Genomic DNA, 18,926 nt, shown 5'->3' on the forward strand with positions numbered 1-18,926 from the left:
AATACTTAAGACTTTCACTCAAGTAGTATTTTACTGGGTGACTCACTTTTACTTGGGTCATTTGCTATTAACGTCTCTTTTATTTTACTCAAGTATGATAATTGAGTACTTTTTCCACCCCTGCACACAAAATCAACCAAGGGCACATCCTGTAGCTTGGGTAGGAACATCAACCCCATTGACACTCCTAGGTTCAATCCTTAACTGATCCCTCCACTGTCCTTAGGCCCCTGTTGACTCCCCGTCATGACTGTCAAATAAAGGGACAAAAGGAGGAGTGATCGGTTTGGGATTGAGCCTCAGCCCACTGGACAGACATTTCATTGATATGACGTGGAAACGTTGATTTAAAAAATAAAAAAAAATCACTCTCCTTGAAGCTTGGCTAGTGCGCAAAACCTGCAAATTCAGACAAACAAAAAGGTGTAATGGTTCACATTCAAAAAACAACATTGATTCAACCAGTGTGCCAAGTGGGAAGGGTCATTGTCACATTACACTTGTAAAACCGTAGAAAAAAGGCGAAATCACATTTGAAATGTATTGATTGTTTTCTTTGGCATGTGGGAATTCAAGATATTGAAGCATGATAAGACAGACTCATGTTATGATTTATTGAATATATTGGCTTGTGACAAGGGAGAAAATAGATGCATACAAGTCAAGTCAAGCTCCAGTTAAGAGAAGCCTGAATGGATAAATCAAGAAGCGATTATGTATACTGTAATATTCAACATTATGCAAAAGTATTGAGTTATTGTCATCACTTCAAACACTTCCAAATGCATCCAATATATGCAGATGTCTATGTCCTGTGTGTGTATTTCTCTGTTCTACTCAAGACATGCAGTGTTTGGCTTCATAAATGATTACCCATAATATTTAAAATAGGAATAAAATAGGAGTTGAAGATGGTGTGCTTTTTTCCATTACAGTTGGAGGTTTCCCAAACAAGCTAACATCTTAAGATGGATTTTATACCTGACTATTTTCTCCAAGTCCCCCAAATGGAGGAAATGAGTGTGTATTCTGTAGGTGTACTGGTGTCTGTTAGCACATTCATAAATACACCACAACATGGAAGTGTAATGGGGTATACTGTTCACACTTCCTTCGAGTTTGTTTTAGATCTTGTCTAGAACACTGATTCAGTAGATGACGCATCTACAGTACAATAATCAATACTTTTATATTATTTTCCTCTACTTATCTTCTTGATGGAAGACAAAATTACAAATGACTAAGGAAGATCTTAAAGGCTCCATTTTGCTGTACAGCAGCAGTTCATGGAAAACATTATGCAACTTGCATTGGATAGAAAACTAAGCAGTTCGGTCCACAGTTCTGGAGGTAGGACACATCTCACTCAGGTCTGGCTAGTTCATTTACTCCAACAGGGAGACCTCGTGGAAGTATGCGCCGAGCATCTTGATGCCCTGGATGTAGTTGGTCCTGAAAGTAAACCATAGACATATATTCATATACATAGATGTGTACATCACTGAATTAAACAAGACATACCATAGAGCCAGTGTTTTCCACAACCACATGGACTAGCCAGCCAAATTGAAAATGTATTCAAAAGCTGTGTAATATAATTTAGCAATGCAAGTCATTACTCTATTCTTTAGAATTGCATTGTATTGCTTGCATACATTTTTGTTTTTAAAAGTATGTCATTAAGAAGCTTTGAAAAAAGGACACTGCCCCTTCAAAACAAACGTTCCAAACGAGACGTCGAAATGGCTACAATAGGCTAGCCAAGAGGAAAGGCAGCTTTCTTTTTGCAGACTATCAACAGTGGCCAGCATATTGCTAGTATGTCCACTATTGAAGGTTTACTTTTGGAAATCACTTTCCTTGGAAGAAATAAGTTCAGCGAGAATGTTGATAGGCGCTTCTTTTGGCTCTGGACAGCTTGTGTGTGCTATGTGAATGCATCAACTCATGTACTGCTCCAGAAGTTGTGACCTGCAGCAGCGTGGTGGTGCTTGAATGATCGGCCTATCATATTGCTCAAATACAAATAGCATGACATTTACTCATGTCTTCTAATGGTAGACTGCGACAGAGCAGGAAAATGTTGAACTGGAATTCAAAAATGCTCTGAAAAGTTACTGATGAGATCTACTGGCCGGACATGGTTTTGACTGGCCCCAAGCCAGAGTTAAAATGTTGAGCCCTGCACGCGATAGAAAATAAGTGAATGTGCCAGAAAACAATAGACTAAGTGGATTTTGACTCATCGTTACCACATTATACGGGCCTTGCAAATTCATGCCCGTATAAAAAAAAAATGGGACTGCAACCACAGTGTACACAACATACACACCCAGGTACCAAGAGGCGGGACAGACAGCAGACTCAAACTAGCAGTGTTGCCCTGTCATTCTTCACTTTGACAAGCACCGGTCTGATCGATAGATCACAAGAAGATACATATCTTTCATTGGAGAGGGAGAAGGCTCGGCAGACTTTTTGATTAGCGGATTAAAAAGTAGCGTAGTTAATTTAAGTGGAAAATGTATCTGGCTGAAAATGAGTCTGTAAATCGTCTGAATAGCCGACGGCAGTGGAAAACACTGTAGATTACATGGAGATGCTAATAACAATAATATTTAGGTGGGTGCTTATATTTCACACATGTACAAGTGTGTATTTTAATGGGAAATGTGTTTTTGCATATTCCAACTCCCCCTGAGGCACCCTCAGAAAGTAGGGTCATGGCCAGGAGAAAAGTGGGTTAAGTGCCTTGCTCAAGGGCACGTCGGCAGATGTTTTACCTTGTTGGCTGATTTAACTGAGTTAAGTGTTAGTTATGGCTCAGAGTCAAGTCCAGGACCTCAGCGTGTGGTGTATGTGTGTCAAATCTTGCACATTGTCCCATGGTAAACATTCCAGACATAGAAAAAAAATACATGTGGCAGCCTACCTGTTGAATTTCTCGTTCTGGGAATGTGCTCCGTCGTCAGACGAGCCCATGGGCAGCAGCATGACATTGCGGCCGATGGCTTCCTGGAAGGTCAGGGTGGCTGGGATGCTGCAGCCTTCCCGCATCAGGTCAGGCTCCACACCGAACACTGTAGAAAAGAGGGAAAGACAGGCTTTATTGCTCAACATGTTATTATAAATATTTAAGTAAGACCAGTGTGTGTGTGAGAGAGTTTGCCTGTGTGTCCACACACCGGTCTTCATGGCCTTTCTACCAGCCATGTAATGGGGATGGTTAAAGTCGGACACCCAGGCTTTGGCCCTGTGGCCCGTGTACACCTTGAGCTTGTTGGGACTCTAGTTCAGCAAACTTCTCCAGGTGGCCAGTAACCTTGATGGGAGAGGATTATATATATTTTTTTTAAACATGTTTTGGCCTTCATATTAAAGTCTCATTGAGATAAAATATTATAGAAACAGTAATGAAAAGAAAATACACATTCAGATTGGGGCAGCAGGTAGCCTAGTGGATAGAGTGTTGGGCCAGTAACCAAATTTGCAGAATCGAATACCTGAGCTGACAAGGTAAAACTCAGGTATTCTGCCCCTGAACAAGGCAGTTAACCCACTGTTCCTAGGCCGTCGTTGAAAATAAGAATTTGTTCTTAACTGACTTGCCTACTAAATAAAATAAAAAAACTAAGTAAAAAACTGGAATCGGGAATTTCTGTGTATGGCAAATGTGCTGAGCGATCAGTGCTTTTTGAAGATGGTTCGATATATATATATATATATATATAAAAAAATTAAAAAGCTACAATTTTTTTTCAAGTTTAAATGAACTGTGGGTTGAATGCTAACACAGAATAAAAAAATATTTAAAAAAAAAAGTCCCATGATAGTAGTGAATGCCCGTTACTGCCTTAAGTCAAAGACTTACAGTTGAAGTAGGAAGTGTATATAAACTTAGGTTGGAGTCATTAACTCATTTTTCAACCACTCCACATATTTCTTGTTAACAAACAGTTTGGCAAGTCGGTTAGAACATCTACTTTGTGCATGACAAGTAATTTCTCCAACAATTGTTTAGACAGATTATTTCACTGTATCACAATTCCAGTGGGTCAGAAGTTTACATACACTAAGTTGACTGTACCTTTAAACAGCTTGGAAAATTCCAGAAAATTATGTCATGGCTTTAGAAGCTTCTGATCAGCTAATTGACATAATTTGTGTCAATTGGAGGTGTACCTGTGGATGTATTTCAAGGCCACCTTCAAACTCAGTGCCTCTTTGCTTGACTTGGGAAAATCAAAAGAAATCAGCCAAGACCTGGTTCATCCTTGGGAGCAATTTCCAAACGCCTGAAGGTACCACATTCATCTGTACAAACAGTAGTATGCAAGTATAAACACCATGGGATCATGCAGCCGTCATACAGATCAGGTAGGAGATGCGTTCGGTCTTCTAGAGATGAACGTACTTTGGTGCGAAAAGTACAAATCAATCCCAGAACAGCAAAGGACCTTATGAAGATGCTGGAGGAAACAGGTACAAAAGTATCTATATCCACAGTAAAACGAGTCCTATACCGACATAACCTGAAAGGCCACCAAGCAAGGAAGAAGCCACTGCTCCAAAACCGCCATAAAAAAAAAAGCAGTTTGCAACTCCACATGGGGACAAAGATCGTACCATTTGGAGAAATGGCCTTTGGTCTGATGAAACAAAAATAGTACTTTTTGGCCATAATGACCATGTTACGTTTGGAGAAAAAAGGGAGGCTTGCAAGCCGAAGAACACCATGCCAATCGTGAAGCACAGGGGTGGCAGCATCATGTTGTGGGGGTGCTTTGCTGCAGGAGGGACTGGTGCACTTCACAAAATAGATGGCATCATGAGGGGAAAAAAATTTGGATATATTGAAGCAACATCAAGGCATCAGTCGGGAAGCTAAAGCTTGATTGCAAATGTGTCTTCCAAATGGACAATAACCCCAAGCATACTTCCAAAGTTGTGGCAAAATGGGTTAAGGACAACAAAGTCAAGGTATTGAAGTGGCCACCTCAAACCTATAGAAAATGTGGGCAGAACTGAAAAAGCGTGTGGAGCAAGGAGGCTTTCAAACCTGACTCAGTTACACCAGCTCCATCAGGAGGAATGGGCCAAAATTCACCCAACTTATTGTGGGAAGCTTGTGGAAGGCTACCTAAAACATTTAACTCAAGTTAAACAATTTAAAGGCAATGCTACCAAATAATAATTGAGTGCATGTAAACTTCTGAACCACTGGGAATGTGATGAAAGAAATAAAATCTCTCCTATTATTCTGACTTTCACATTCTCAAAGTGATGATCCTAACTTACTTAAGATGGAATTTTTACTCCGATTAAATGTCAGGAACTGTAAAAACTAAAAATAAACTGAGTAAATGTATTTAAATTAAATTTAAATGTATTTGGCTAAAGTGTATGTTAACTTTTGACATGTTGTGAATGTATTGTAATGTTAAAACATGTTTTATAACTGCCATAATTTTGCTGGACCCTAGGAAGAGTAGCAGCAGCTAATGGGAATCCATAATAAATACAAATAAATCAAAAAAATATTATGGATCCCCATTAGCTGCTACAAACACAAAAAAAACATTACAATACATTCACAACAGATACAGTTGAAGTGTGTGTGTATATATATATATATATATATATATGCATAAACTGCATTTGTTTTATTTGAAGACTCATTCCAAGTAATCTCGATAGAGCTGCTGGCTATGCTGTCTGACAAAATAACTATTTTAGTAGCTAAAATACAAGAACGCATACTTTTAGGACTGCTGAATACCAATTATCAATCACATAGATAATGTATTGTCAGGTACAGATGACTTGCGAAGCAACTGTGTTCTATTCCTCTCGATCGCACATTCTTCGGTCTCTTATGTACCAGGCATAAAACAAACAGACCAGACGAGCAAGAGCACAATGGATTATGACCATTGTAGTTATTTACCAAGTTTTCTGTGGAAATTATGTAGAATATTGGCCTGTTGGAAACTAAACTCAGCAAAAAAATAAGTCCTCTGTCAACTGTTTATTTTCAGCAAATTTAACATTTGTAAATATTTGTATGAACATAAGATTCAACAACTGAGACAAACTGAACAAGTTCCAGACACGTGACTAACAGAAATTGAACGTGTCCCTGAACAAAGGGGGGAGGTCAAAATCAAAAGTCAGTATCTGATGTGGCCACCAGCTACATTAAGTACTGCAGTGAATCTCCTCTTCATTGACTGCACCAGATTTTCCAGTTCTTACTCTGAGATGTTACCCCACTCTTCCATCAAGGCACCTGCAAGTTCCCCGACATTACTGGGGGGGGGAATTGCCCTAGCCCTCACCCTCCAATCCAACAGGTCCCAGACGTGCTCAATAGGATTGAGATCCGGGCTCTTCGCTGGCCATGGCAGAACACTGACATTCCTGTCTTGCAGGAAATCACACACAGAACGAGCAGTATGGCTGGTGGCCTTGTCATGCTGGAGGGTCATGTCAGGATGAGCCTGCAAGAAGGGTACCACATAAGGGAGGAGGTCTTCCCTGTAATGCACAGTGTTGAGATTGCCTGCAATGACAAGCTCAGTCCGATGATGCTGTGACACACCGCCCCAGACCATGACGGAGCCTCCACCTCCAAATCGATCTCGCTCCAGAGTACAGGCCTCTGTGTAATGCTCATTCCTTCGACGATAAACGCAAATCCGACCATCACCCCTGGTGAGACAGTGAAGAGCACTTTTTGCAAGTCCTGTCTGGTCCAGCGACGGTGGGTTTGAGCCCATAGGCGGCGTTGTTGCCTGTGAAGTCTGGTGAGGACCTGCCTTACAACAGGCCTACAAGCCCTCCGTCCAGCCTCCCTCAGCCTATTACGGACAGTCTGAGCACTGATGGAGGGATTGGGTTAACTTGGGCAGTTGTTGCCATCCTGTACCTGTCCCACAGGTGTGATGTTCGGATGTACCGATCTTGTGCATGTGTTGTTGCACGTGGTCTGCCACTGCGAGGACAATCAGCTGTCCATCCTGTCTCCCTGTAGCGCTGTCTTAGGCGTCTCACAGTACAGACATTGCAATTTATTGCCCTGGCCACATCTGCATCATGCCCAAGATGAGCAGGGACCCTTGGCATCTTTCTTTGGTGTTTTTCAGAGTCAGTAGAAAGGCCTCTTTAGTGTCCTAAGTTTTCATAAGTGTGACCTACCGTTTGTAAGCTGTTAGTGTCTTAATGACCGTTCCACAGGTGCTCATTGATTCTTCAAAAAAGTTATATCTTTATGTTTGAAGCCTGAAATGTGGCAAAAGGTCGCAAAGTTCAAGGGGGCCGAATACTTTCGCAAGGCACTGTATGTTGTGAAATTGTTAGATACTACTGCACGGTTGGAGCTAGAAACATAAGCATTTCGCTACAGCTGCTATAACATCTGCTAAATACATGTATGTGACCAATAAAATTTGATGACCCATGCAATCACTTTTTATTTTGATAATTGCACCCTCTAGATTTTTCTAACGCTATGGCCTCACCTCAATGAAGAAGTAGCAGATCCCCCTCAGTCCATAGGTAATGCAGGGTTTGGTATTGCCCAGCCAGTAGTTGTCTGAGATGCATACGTAATCCACGTCCTTCAGGAAGGTGTCTTTGCGGGCAAACACCAGCTTGTCCAGGCCCACCGATTCCTCCATGCCCTCAAAGCAGAACTTGATGTTTATCGGAAGCTCCTGTTTTCATGAGGCATGGATGAGTATCTCATCGGGCAAAATATGGCACTATTTTCTGGTTGTAAAATGCTTTGTTGTCGTTGAGAAAATATCACCAGATTACAACCAACTGGTCTCTGTTACAACCAGGTAGAGATGTCTTTTTCATTTGTTTTCTATTAACCACAAACTATTATGCCTCGAAATGAATGTCACTGTTGGGGCTGACAAAAGACTACTTCAACTTCTTCAGTCAGGTGCTTAAATTTGATGCCAAAGAGAGATCATCAAATCATTCAATTAAAATGTATATAGCCCTAGCTTTCAAGCATCACTGTCACAAAGTGCCTACACCCCAAAAAAAGATCTAGAGGAGGAATAAGAGAGGGGAGGCCCATCCTCCTCTGGCTGTACCTCAAATGGTTACTATGTCAGGGAGCTAGTATAAAACGTAGGTCAGCTCAATCATTAAACGCCGATGACAGGGGATAAAAATGACGAGGACATGACGGCCGTGATGCTCATAACACTGACGTGCTCAACTGTAATCGTCAAGCCGAAAAGTCTTGATTCAAGCCGAAAAGTCTTGATTCAAGCCGAAAAGTCTTGATTCAAGCCGAAAAGTCTTGATTCAAGCCGAAAAGTCTTGATTCAAGCCGAAAAGTCTTGATTCAAGCCGAAAAGTCTTGATTCAAGCCGAAAAGTCTTGATTCAAGCCGAAAAGTCTTGATTCAAGCCGAAAAGTCTTGATTCAAGCCGAAAAGTCTTGATTCAAGCCAAGAGGCTTTTTACCATGGAGCTGACATCTCAAAAACAAGTCCTTTTAACCTTGCTTGTCAGTTATAGACTTGTTATTAGGGGCCTAACCAAGAAAAGAGCACATGTACTAAAACTGTTTTGAAAACACAATACCATGGGTTTTTCTTTGTCCTTGGCTAGCTTGAGTGAGTGGTACTTATCAAGTCGTGGTGCTGCGTCTTACCTGTTGGATCTTTTGGTAGCCCTCAATGCAGTTGAACCAGGCCAACACTGGGCCCTTGTCTGTCGAGCCTCGGCCATAGAGCTTCCCTGCAGCGGATTAAGATGCTGATTGTTTTTTTATGATGAGAATTTACAATCTGCAAGCCGTAGGTGGCTTAATAAAAAAATTACTTAAATCTAAACGTTAATGACTAAAACCATAGTAAACTATAGTAATGATAATGATCTTGTTACGAATCCCTTTTGGCCCGACAGTCTAGGGGAGATGGTGACGAGACCCGTAACATAACTCATGCAATTTATAATAGTGACAAAATAAAAGTGAGAACGAAATAACCACAACGGAAATCTACCGGCAAACTCAAGGTTTATTAGTAAACACACTGTAATGGGGGGAGCAGGAAAAGGGGCTGAGCTGGACCCAAGGAAAGAAACAATAAGCATCCAAAAACACCCCTAAGCTGGACTAGCCTATTTCAACACCAGCTAACTAAACAATAATACAGTTTGTGGTCCACCCAGTTCTAACTAGGGTATTTAACAAAGTTTACCTACGGGTAGTGTATGCCCATGGGCGACTTGTCTTAGTTCCCCCTTTTCCCACCTGCAAACAAACACCATAACCAAAAACAATACTCACAGGTGAAGACAAAGTGATATGGAGGTGCTCAAACAAAAGAGAGCTCAATACATAGAGAGACATAGTAGGAGGGTGAAACAGAGCGATCTACAGACATATCATTTACAGAGAGATTGAGCTCCAACGCAAACTGACAGGGTTTTTAAACCAAGGGAAAGCAACTGTGATTGGGTAGGAAACAGGAGGTGGTGTGTCTTCTGATTGGAGAGTGATGATTTACCTGTAAGGGGAGACAGAGAGAAAAGGACACACACGAGATACCTGTATCCATAACAGATCTACTATATTAATCTTTGAAAACTATTTGAGCCTTTAGTCATTTAAAAAATATCATTATCGACCAATAAAATGGGGAAAATGCTACTAAAATAAAAATCATTTCTAGCTCCCCTGTGAAACATATCAAGAGCCAAAAGAAGGAAATGAGGATTTAGCAACTGTCACAAGACATCAACAGGGTTTTGTTGGCATAGAAAAGTCTTCGGCGGTAAAAAAAATAACTGTCTTGAGTCAGTCACCTGAAGGGGGGGGGCGATAATATCTGGTAAAACCAGATATAATGTAGAAAATATAAATGGTCAAACTATATATATTGTTTCTATAAGATCACCTTTGAGAATTAACAAAATCACCAAAATAAAAACTAGACAGTCAGGGAATCTAACATTTTTGTCATGGCATGGGGCCCCCATTGATAATGTTTGAGTCACTCAGATAACATATGCCATGGCAAAATCTGTACAATTGCAGGAAATGTGCTTTAAAATAGCTACATTTTGTCACTGAGGATAGCAGAAGGGCGACCACAGCATTGGCCTCGCCCCCACCACCTATGTCCCATTTTGATCCAGAAAAGTCAGCATGGAAGGAAAAGGTGCTGCTTACACATCTCTGCATTTGACATACTGACATGTATATAGCAACATAGCTCTGACTGACACATATGTCCTTCCAATGATATTTTATTAGCATATGTGTAAAAAATAAATACAAATAATTCTGTATCCACACAAAATGGCAGTTTTCAATTAAATTCTAACTCAAATGTCACCAAATGGCCTAACACGGTCAGGATGTTGTGCAATCACAGGCAAAGACGTCAAAACAGAATGATGTGTCTCACTTGGCCAGAACAACGCTAGGTTCCCAGTAAGGAATATACACTGCTCAAAAAATAAAGGGAACACTTAAACACCACAATGTAACTCCAAGTCAAATCACACTTCTGTGAAATCAAACTGTCCACTCAGGAAGCAACACTGATTGACAATAAATTTCACTGCTGTTGTGCAAATGGAATAGACAACAGGTAGAAATTATAGGCAATTAGCAAGACACCCCCAATAAAGGAGTGGTTCTGCAGGTGGTGACCACAGACCACTTCTCAGTTCCTATGCTTCCTGGCTGATGTTTTGGTCACTTTTGAATGCTGGCGGGGCTTTCAATCTAGTGGTAGCATGAGACGGAGTCTACAACCCACACAAGTGGCTCAGGTAGTGCAGCTCATCCAAGATGGCACATCAATGCAAGCTGTGGCAAGAAGGTTTGCTGTGCCTGTCAGCCTAGTGTCCAGAGCATGGTGGCACTACCAGGAGACAGGCCAGTACATCAGGAGACGTGGAGGAGGCCGTAGGAGGGCAACAACCCAGCAGCAGGACCGCTACCTCCGCCTTTGTGCAAGGAGGAGGAGCACTGCCAGAGCCCTGCAAAATTACCTCCAGCAGGCCACAAATGTGCATGTGTCTGCTCAAACGGTCAGAAACAGACTCCATGAGGGTGGTATGAGGGCCCGACGTCCACAGGTGGGGGTTGTGCTTACAGCCCAACACCATGCAGGACGTTTGGCATTTGCCAGAGAACACCAAGATTGGCAAATTCGCCACTGGTGCCCTGTGCTCTTCACAGATGAAAGCAGGTTCGCACATGACAGACGTGACAGAGTCTGGAGACGCCGTGGAGAAGGTTCTGCTGCCTGCAACATCCACCAGCATGACCGGTTTGGCGGTGGGTCGGTCATGGTGTGGGGTGGAATTTCTTTGGGGGGGCCGCACAGCCCTCCATGTGCTCGCCAGAGGTAGCCTGACTGCCATTAGGTACCGAGATGAGATCCTCAGACCCCTTCTGAGACCATATGCTGGTGCGGTTGGCCCTGGGTTCCTCCTAATGCAAGACAATGCTAGACCTCATGTGGCTGGAGTGTGTCAGCAGTTCCTGCAAGAGGAAGGCATTGATGCTATGGACTGGCCCGCCCGTTCCCCAGACCTGAATCCAATTGAGCACATCTGGGACATCATGTCTCGCTCCATCCACCAACGCCACACCACAGACTGTCCAGGAGTTGGCAGATGCTTTAGTCCAGGTCTGGGAGGAGATCCCTCAGGAGACCATCCGCCACCTCATCAGGAGCATGCCCAGGCGTTGTAGGGAGGTCATACAGGCACGGAGGCCACACACACACACACACAACTGAGCCTCATTTTGACTTGTTTTAAGGACATTACATCAAAGTTGGATCAGCCTGTAGTGTGGTTTTCCACTTTAATTTTGAGTGTGACTCCAAATCCAGACCTCCATGGGTTGATACATTTGATTTCCATTGATAATTTGTGTGATTTTGTCAGCACATTCAACTATGTAATGAAAAAAGTATTCAATAAGAGTATTTCATTCAGATCTAGGATGTGTTATTTTAGTGCTCCCTTTATTTTTTTGAGCAGTGTTTATATTTATTTATAGGCAAGTCAGTTAAGAACAAATTCTTATTTTCAATGACAGCCTAGGAACAGTGGGTTAACTGCCTTGTTCAGGGGCAGATTGACAGATTTGTACCTTGTCAGCTCGGTGATTCGAACTTGCAACCTTTCGGCTGCTAGTCCAACGCTCGAACCACTAGGCTACCCTGCCGCCCCATTTTACAGACAGGTGTTTGATTGCTGGACAATTGAAAGCCCCTTATCACACACTAATTTCATGCAATTATTATAAACCCATTTGAACGAGAGTGACACTGATCACAGGCTAGACTGCCACCCATGTAACCTGTAGTTTAGAGTCTTTAGGTAAATTGGTGCAGACTTTTGGAAAACATGCAGATAATAGCCAATAGTCCAGGGCATGTCTAAAGGGCTTAAGAACAACATACCACATAGTCAATTATGGGAAAGCCATGCCTTCATAGCTATTTTACACCTTGCATACAGTGTGTCCTGTAGCTTTCAAAGACCAGCGAAATTAAAAGGTGTGCCACACACACACACACCTGCAGTCTGTTAGCAGATTTGATTTTTGATTCAGTAATCATGCAGCATGATGTCATGTAGGAATGGTTTTTGATTAAAAAAATATTTATACAACTAGAACAATGACATAAGCCTATATTTCACAAGTCAAGAACCAACAGAAATCATGACACCTATAAGCTGATGCAAGGAGAAATGCAAATCAGAAAACATACTCCCCCCCAAAAAAAAAAAAAACACTGAAACATCAAAGTCTAAATCTCAATGTTGGCATGGATTTTGATGTTTCAGCACTGTTCTCTTTTAGGTGCTTTGAAATAGCTGCTCTCACCATCTTTCTCCACCAGCGTGAAGGGCTCTGTGTCCCAACCGTCGCCGATTGCGGCTGGCTGGACGTCCAGGTGGCCGTAGATGCACACCGTCTTCTTGCCCGGGTCAGAGCCCAAGCAGCCAAGGACAATGGGGGTGCAAGGGGATCTCCTCTCCAGAGGGAAGCTGAAGGGGACAAATATAAAAAGGGTTTAATTCTCAAAGGAGTAAAAATCCATATTTTCATCTTCTCCTTCATTGCACTGACATGAAAGAAATGACCAGGTAAAAGAAGGGAAGGAGACAGATGTTCAAGAACCAGTGATACAGCAACGCAGTCAGGGTTGAAGGAGATGAAGGGGGTCTGAGTCCAGTCAGAGGATCGGCAGCAGTGTTCTTTCCTGGAAGCCTCTCATGCTCCACAGGGGTGAAGAGGACTAAGTGAGTAAAGACCCTAGGGTAAATGATTTACAGCGATGAAAGTCAAGGGAGCAGTTGGATTTCATTTGATGGGCTGCAGTTTAATTCAAAATGTTAGTGCTGTGATAAAGTATTTGCCCCTTTATTCATGCTCCACTTTTGAATATTTTTGATAATGAATGTTAGATGTTCAACCAAAACCTAATATTGGATAAAGGAAACCTGAGTGAACAAATAACAATTACATACTCATTTCATTTATTTCATAAACAAAGTTATGCAACACCCACGCCCCTGTGTGAAAAAGTAATTGGCCCATTACACTCAATACCTGGTTGTGCCCCACCTTCAGCTGGAATGACGCCAACAAAACTCTTCCTGTAGTTGTTGATCAATCTCTCGTCGTTGGAGGAATTTTGTCACACTCTTCCAAGCAGAACTGCTTTAACTCAGCGACATTTGTAGGTTTTCAAGCATGAACTGCTCATTTCAAGTCCTGCCACAACATCTCAATTGAGATTAGTTCTGGACATTGACTAGGCCATTCCAAAACCTTACATTTGTTGCTTTTTAGTCATTTTCATGTAGACTTGATTGTTTCAGATCATTGTCTTGCTGCATGACCCAGCTGCATTTCAGCTCATAGACAGATGGCCTGATATTCTCCTGTAGAATTATGTGATAATAGAAGGAACCATGAATTCTTCTCTGTAAGGCAAGTTGTTCAGGTCCTGAGGCAGCACAGCATCCCCAAACCATCACACTATGTTGGTGGTTGAAACAATCTATGCAGACAATGTAGCTGGGAAAACAAGTACTGACTGATAAAAATGTTAACGCCACAGATTTAAAATACAAGAAAGACCAAGTAGCCCTAAAGTGCAACACTAATCCATAACATATCCATACAAAAACAAATCTCTTCATGCTTTCTGCTCATGTTTAATGTTGCTTAAAGCGTATCTATTCAAAGCTGTGCTTGTAGTCATGTGTCAAGATGCAGTCAGTGGTAGTGGCTGTTCTCCACACAGAATGTTGACTGTGGCACACAATTCATACCATAACATATAAATCTACCCCTTCCTGATTTAAGAACCAAGAAGAATTCTTAAAAAGGCCCACTGCAGTCAACAACTTTATTTTGCTGTGATGTATGTGTTTACACACTGAGGTTGGAATAATACTGTGAAATTGTGAAAATGATATTGCCTCCCAGGTGACATCACCACTACTTAATAGACCAATAAGAATGAGGGTTCCAAACCACTCTGTCAACAACTTGTTTCCAGGTTTCTCCTCCCCAATCAGACCACTTGCAGACAGTTTTAGCTAAATTCTTGCTTGAGAAATTGCTCTTCACTAAATATTCCATGTGTTTATTTTTGACTATTTTAATTGAAAACCATTACAGAAAGGTACTTAATTGTTACCCAGAAATGATTTGATATGGAGATAAAACAGATGCATTGGACCTTGGGTTGGCTAAGTGCTATGCTCAAGGTCAGGAGATAAGGCTACAGCTATCGGTAGCAAGCCCGCGCCTTTTATTTCCAGGCTTCTCGCTGCCTAGTGGTTTCAGCATTGGGCAAGTAACCGAAAGGTTGCTGGATCGAATCCCTGAGCTGACAAGGTAAAAATCTGTCATTCTGCCCCTGAGCAAGGCAGTTAACCCACTGTTCCCCAAAATCAAATAAATTCATATATCCCTTTGTACATCAGCTGATATCTCAAAGTGCTATACAGAAACCCAGCCTAAAACCCCAAACAGCAAGCAATGCAGGTGTAGAAGCACAGTGGCTAGGAAAAACTCCCTAGAAAGGCCAAAACCTAGGAAGAAACCAGGCTATGAGGGGTGGCCAGTCCTCTTCTGGCTGTGCCGGGTGGAGATTATAACAGAACATGGCCAAGATGGCCAAAATGTTCATGAATAACCAGCATGGTCAAATAATAATAATCACAGTAGTTGTCGAGGGTGCAGCAAGTCAGCACCTCAGGGGTAAATGTGAGTTGGCTTTTCATAGCCGATCATTAAGAGTATCTCTACCACTCCTGCTGTCTCTAGAGAGTTGAAAACAGCAGGTCTGGGACAGGTAGCATGTCCGGTGAACAGGTCAGGATTCCATAGCCGCAGGCAGAACAGTCACACAACAGCCCAGGCGCCATGGATGTTGATTAAGGCAGCCCTCCGCACCCCTCTGATTCAGAGGGGGTTAAATGCGGAAGACACATTTCAGTTGAAGGCATTTCAGTTGTACAACTGACTAGGTATCCCTCTTTCCCTATCCTACTTTCCCTAACTTTCCTTAACTGAGGATAGATCAACATTGTAGTTACTCCACAATACTAACCTAAATGACAGGGTGAAAAGGAAACATGTACAGAATATAAATATTTCGAAACATGCATCCTGTTTGCGATAAGGCACTAAAGTAAAACAAATTGAAGCAAAGAAATTAACATTGTCTTGAATTCAAAGCGTTATGTTTGGGGCAAATCCAACACCACCCAGTACCACTCTACATATTTTCAAACATGGTGGTGGCATTATCATGGGTATGCTTGTCAACAGTAAGGACTAGGGAGGACTTTTTGGGGGGGATAAAAATGAAGTGCAGTGAAGCACAGGTCAAATCCCATAGGAAAACCTGGTTCAGTGTGCTTTAAAAACAGACACTGGGAGACAAATTCACCTTTCAGCAGGACAATAACCTAAAACACAAGGCTAAATATACACTGGAGTTGCTTAGTAAGACGACATTGAATGTTCCTGAGTGGCCTAATTACAGTTGACTTAAATTCACTTGAAAATCTCTGGCAAGACTTGAAAATGGTTGTCTAGCGATGATCAACATGAAAGCTTGAAGAAGTTTAAAAATAATAATTCAAAAATTGTCAAATCCAGGTGTGCAAAGCTCTTAGAGATGTAATTGCTGCCAAATGTGATTATAACATGGACGGACTCTGGGGTGTGAATACTATGTAAATTAGATATTTCTGTATTTTATTTTCAATAAATTTGCAAACATTTCTAAAAACATGTTTTCACTTTGTCATTATGGGGTATTGAATTCAGGCTGTAACAAAATGTGTAATAAGTCAAGGGGTATGAATGCTTTCTGAAGGCACTGTATCAAGGCACATAGTGCAAAGGCCTACCTTTTGTTTGCCAATGTCTACCATTTCCACAGTGCCCCCCAGCTTCTCAATGTCCTTGGCTGCCATCTCCATCATCTTCTTGATCTCCCCTCGCTTCTCCGGCCAGGCGGACACACTCTGCACAGCCACCCATTGGGCAAGACGCTAAAGGCAGAGAGGATAGAGAGAGATGAACATTAGCCTACAATTAAAAAAACAATAATCAGAATTGGGTCTATGATGAATTGTTCAACATTGTTGCTTACGCACCACACATTTTTGTCATGCCAATATAAATACATTTTCAATTGACAGAGACTTTGAAGCCAATTTCATAAATTCATACGCTCAGTTCATGTTAGTGGCAGTAATCAAGGAACATTTTGTGAGAGAAAAATGACATATTTACCTGATGTGTTTAATATTAATAGTTAACAATTAATACTTGGCAAATAGTAAGACATTTGTGTTCTATTAATGCTGTGAAGGGATGGTTTCCACTCCCTGCAGCTAATCTGGGTGTATGATTCACTAGAGATGGCTTGAGCTGACAAATGAGTTAAAGACTGCATTCCATAGACAAGATGTGGTGGGTGTAACTGAGATAGATAGCCTGGAGGAGTTTAGAACAATCCTTCATTGTCTCTAAATCATCCTGGCATCTGGAAAACTAAGACAACAACCCCCGTGCAGAGGGTTTATGGATGCCCCAATCTGCATGGGCGTGGTGGAACCTGCCATGACTATAGACCAGACGAAGCATAGAAAACGTAAATCCGGGACACCCAAATTAATATATATTACGTTTGGTATGTTAAGGTAAAAACGAAAGTAGGGTGGTTGGTCGGGGAGGATGTATAACGCAAACGTCTATTAACCCAAAGGTTGCAAATTCAAATCTCATCACAGACAACTTTAGCATTTTATCTAATTAGAAAACTTGCAACTACTTGGCCTGTTAGCTAACCCTTCCCCTTACCTCAACCCTTTAACCTAACTCCAAAACTTAACCCTAACCCATAACCTAGCTAACATTAGCCAGCTGCCTAGAATTCATAAAATATCAAACGTTTAGCAAACTCGTAAAATATACATTTTGCAAATTTGTAACATACGAAATGGGTGATGGACATCCACAAATTAATACATACCATACAAAATGTAACATATCATACTATATGAAGTCTCGGAATTATGCACAGTATAACATGAAATGCTCTGAGACTAGGTTGTGCTACCATGTCAATTCTTGCTACTCTTGTGACCTAAAGGGGTTGGAGAAGTGAAAGCCATAGCCTAGTCATGTCAGGCTAGGATTTTATCAAGTCCTTCTGAATCTGAAGTTTAAGAATTTAGTTTTAATATAATGAGATTCACCTGGAAAGTAATGTTTTGCATAAAATAGTACTATGGCTAGCAAATGCATTACTAAACTCAGGCAAATCGGAGATAGTAAGTTACATGACTAAATGCATTATAATTCAAGAAGTGAGTAAACCCTACCTCAATGTATAGCTCCTGGTGTTCGTCCACATATTTAAAAAGTGCTTGAAGATGAGCCATCTTTGGCTGGTAGGGTTTACTGGAATCTAAGAGCTGTTGGGACAGATTATTTGAACTACGAATTAACAGAGCAATGCACATGCCTCAATCTCTAACGTTTTAATCGACCAATAGCTCCTCCCAAACTGCTGACTGACACTAAAAGTAGTTGTGATGGCATGGTAGTATCTCAGAAACCCCCAACGTTGCAAATAACAATGTGGAATCTTCACTCATAGCCAAGTGAGTTTCTTGTTGGCAAGAATATGTTTCTGAAACCTTTTTAGTTAGCTTCCCCGTTCAAACCCACGGCTCAAAACTGGACGAAATTAAAATGTTCCGCCCGAAGAGCCACACCTGTTTTGAGCCCCACATTTTTTGTTTGCCTGTTATTTTGGCATTAACGTGTCACATCAGTTTGCAAACAATGTAAAATATGTTTATCATTGAGTTAATAAAGCCGCATACCAACATTGTCTCTTTGTTTTCTTGAGTAAGGCAGCTCCAAAATGCAGGTGTTTCAGCTTAGCTCAGTGCTTTCTGTGGTGGGCAAACCAGCAGGAATTACGGAGCGTTGCGCTGTGATTGGCTCAGTGTTCTGTCACTCATGGGGACACTGCGTCACCGCCAAGTCTAAGGGGAGAGCAAAAGAATTCTAGCCCCTTGGGTGCTGCCATAGAGTTACATTAGATGTGCCAACCCAAGAAGGATCAAGTTCATTGGTCACAGAAAAAAATTACCTCAAGTCACGTTATATGTACAGTAGCTTTGATTGGACTGATCATGTCAATATCTTAGCTTGCAGTCTCATGAATCAAGTTGACAATCTACTGGCAAATCCTTTTTAATCCTTGTCATATGAAGAGAAATTATAGATAACACGTGCCCATCAGCCATAAACATTAAATAAGTTGGAAATTGCAAATTCAACAATGAGTGGTTTGGAAGGAATTAGTGAGTAGCTGT

The 18,926-nt window shown here is 41.6% G+C and overlaps 1 pseudogene; it reads right to left on the minus strand.

Annotated features, from left to right (window-relative positions):
• Window positions 1–600: 600 nt before the first annotated feature.
• LOC112229332 lies at window positions 601–18,252 on the minus strand (annotated as a pseudogene).
• Window positions 18,253–18,926: the final 674 nt, after the last annotated feature.

Source organism: Oncorhynchus tshawytscha, linkage group LG31, assembly GCF_018296145.1.
Source record: "Oncorhynchus tshawytscha isolate Ot180627B linkage group LG31, Otsh_v2.0, whole genome shotgun sequence".
NCBI lineage: Eukaryota > Metazoa > Chordata > Actinopteri > Salmoniformes > Salmonidae > Oncorhynchus > Oncorhynchus tshawytscha.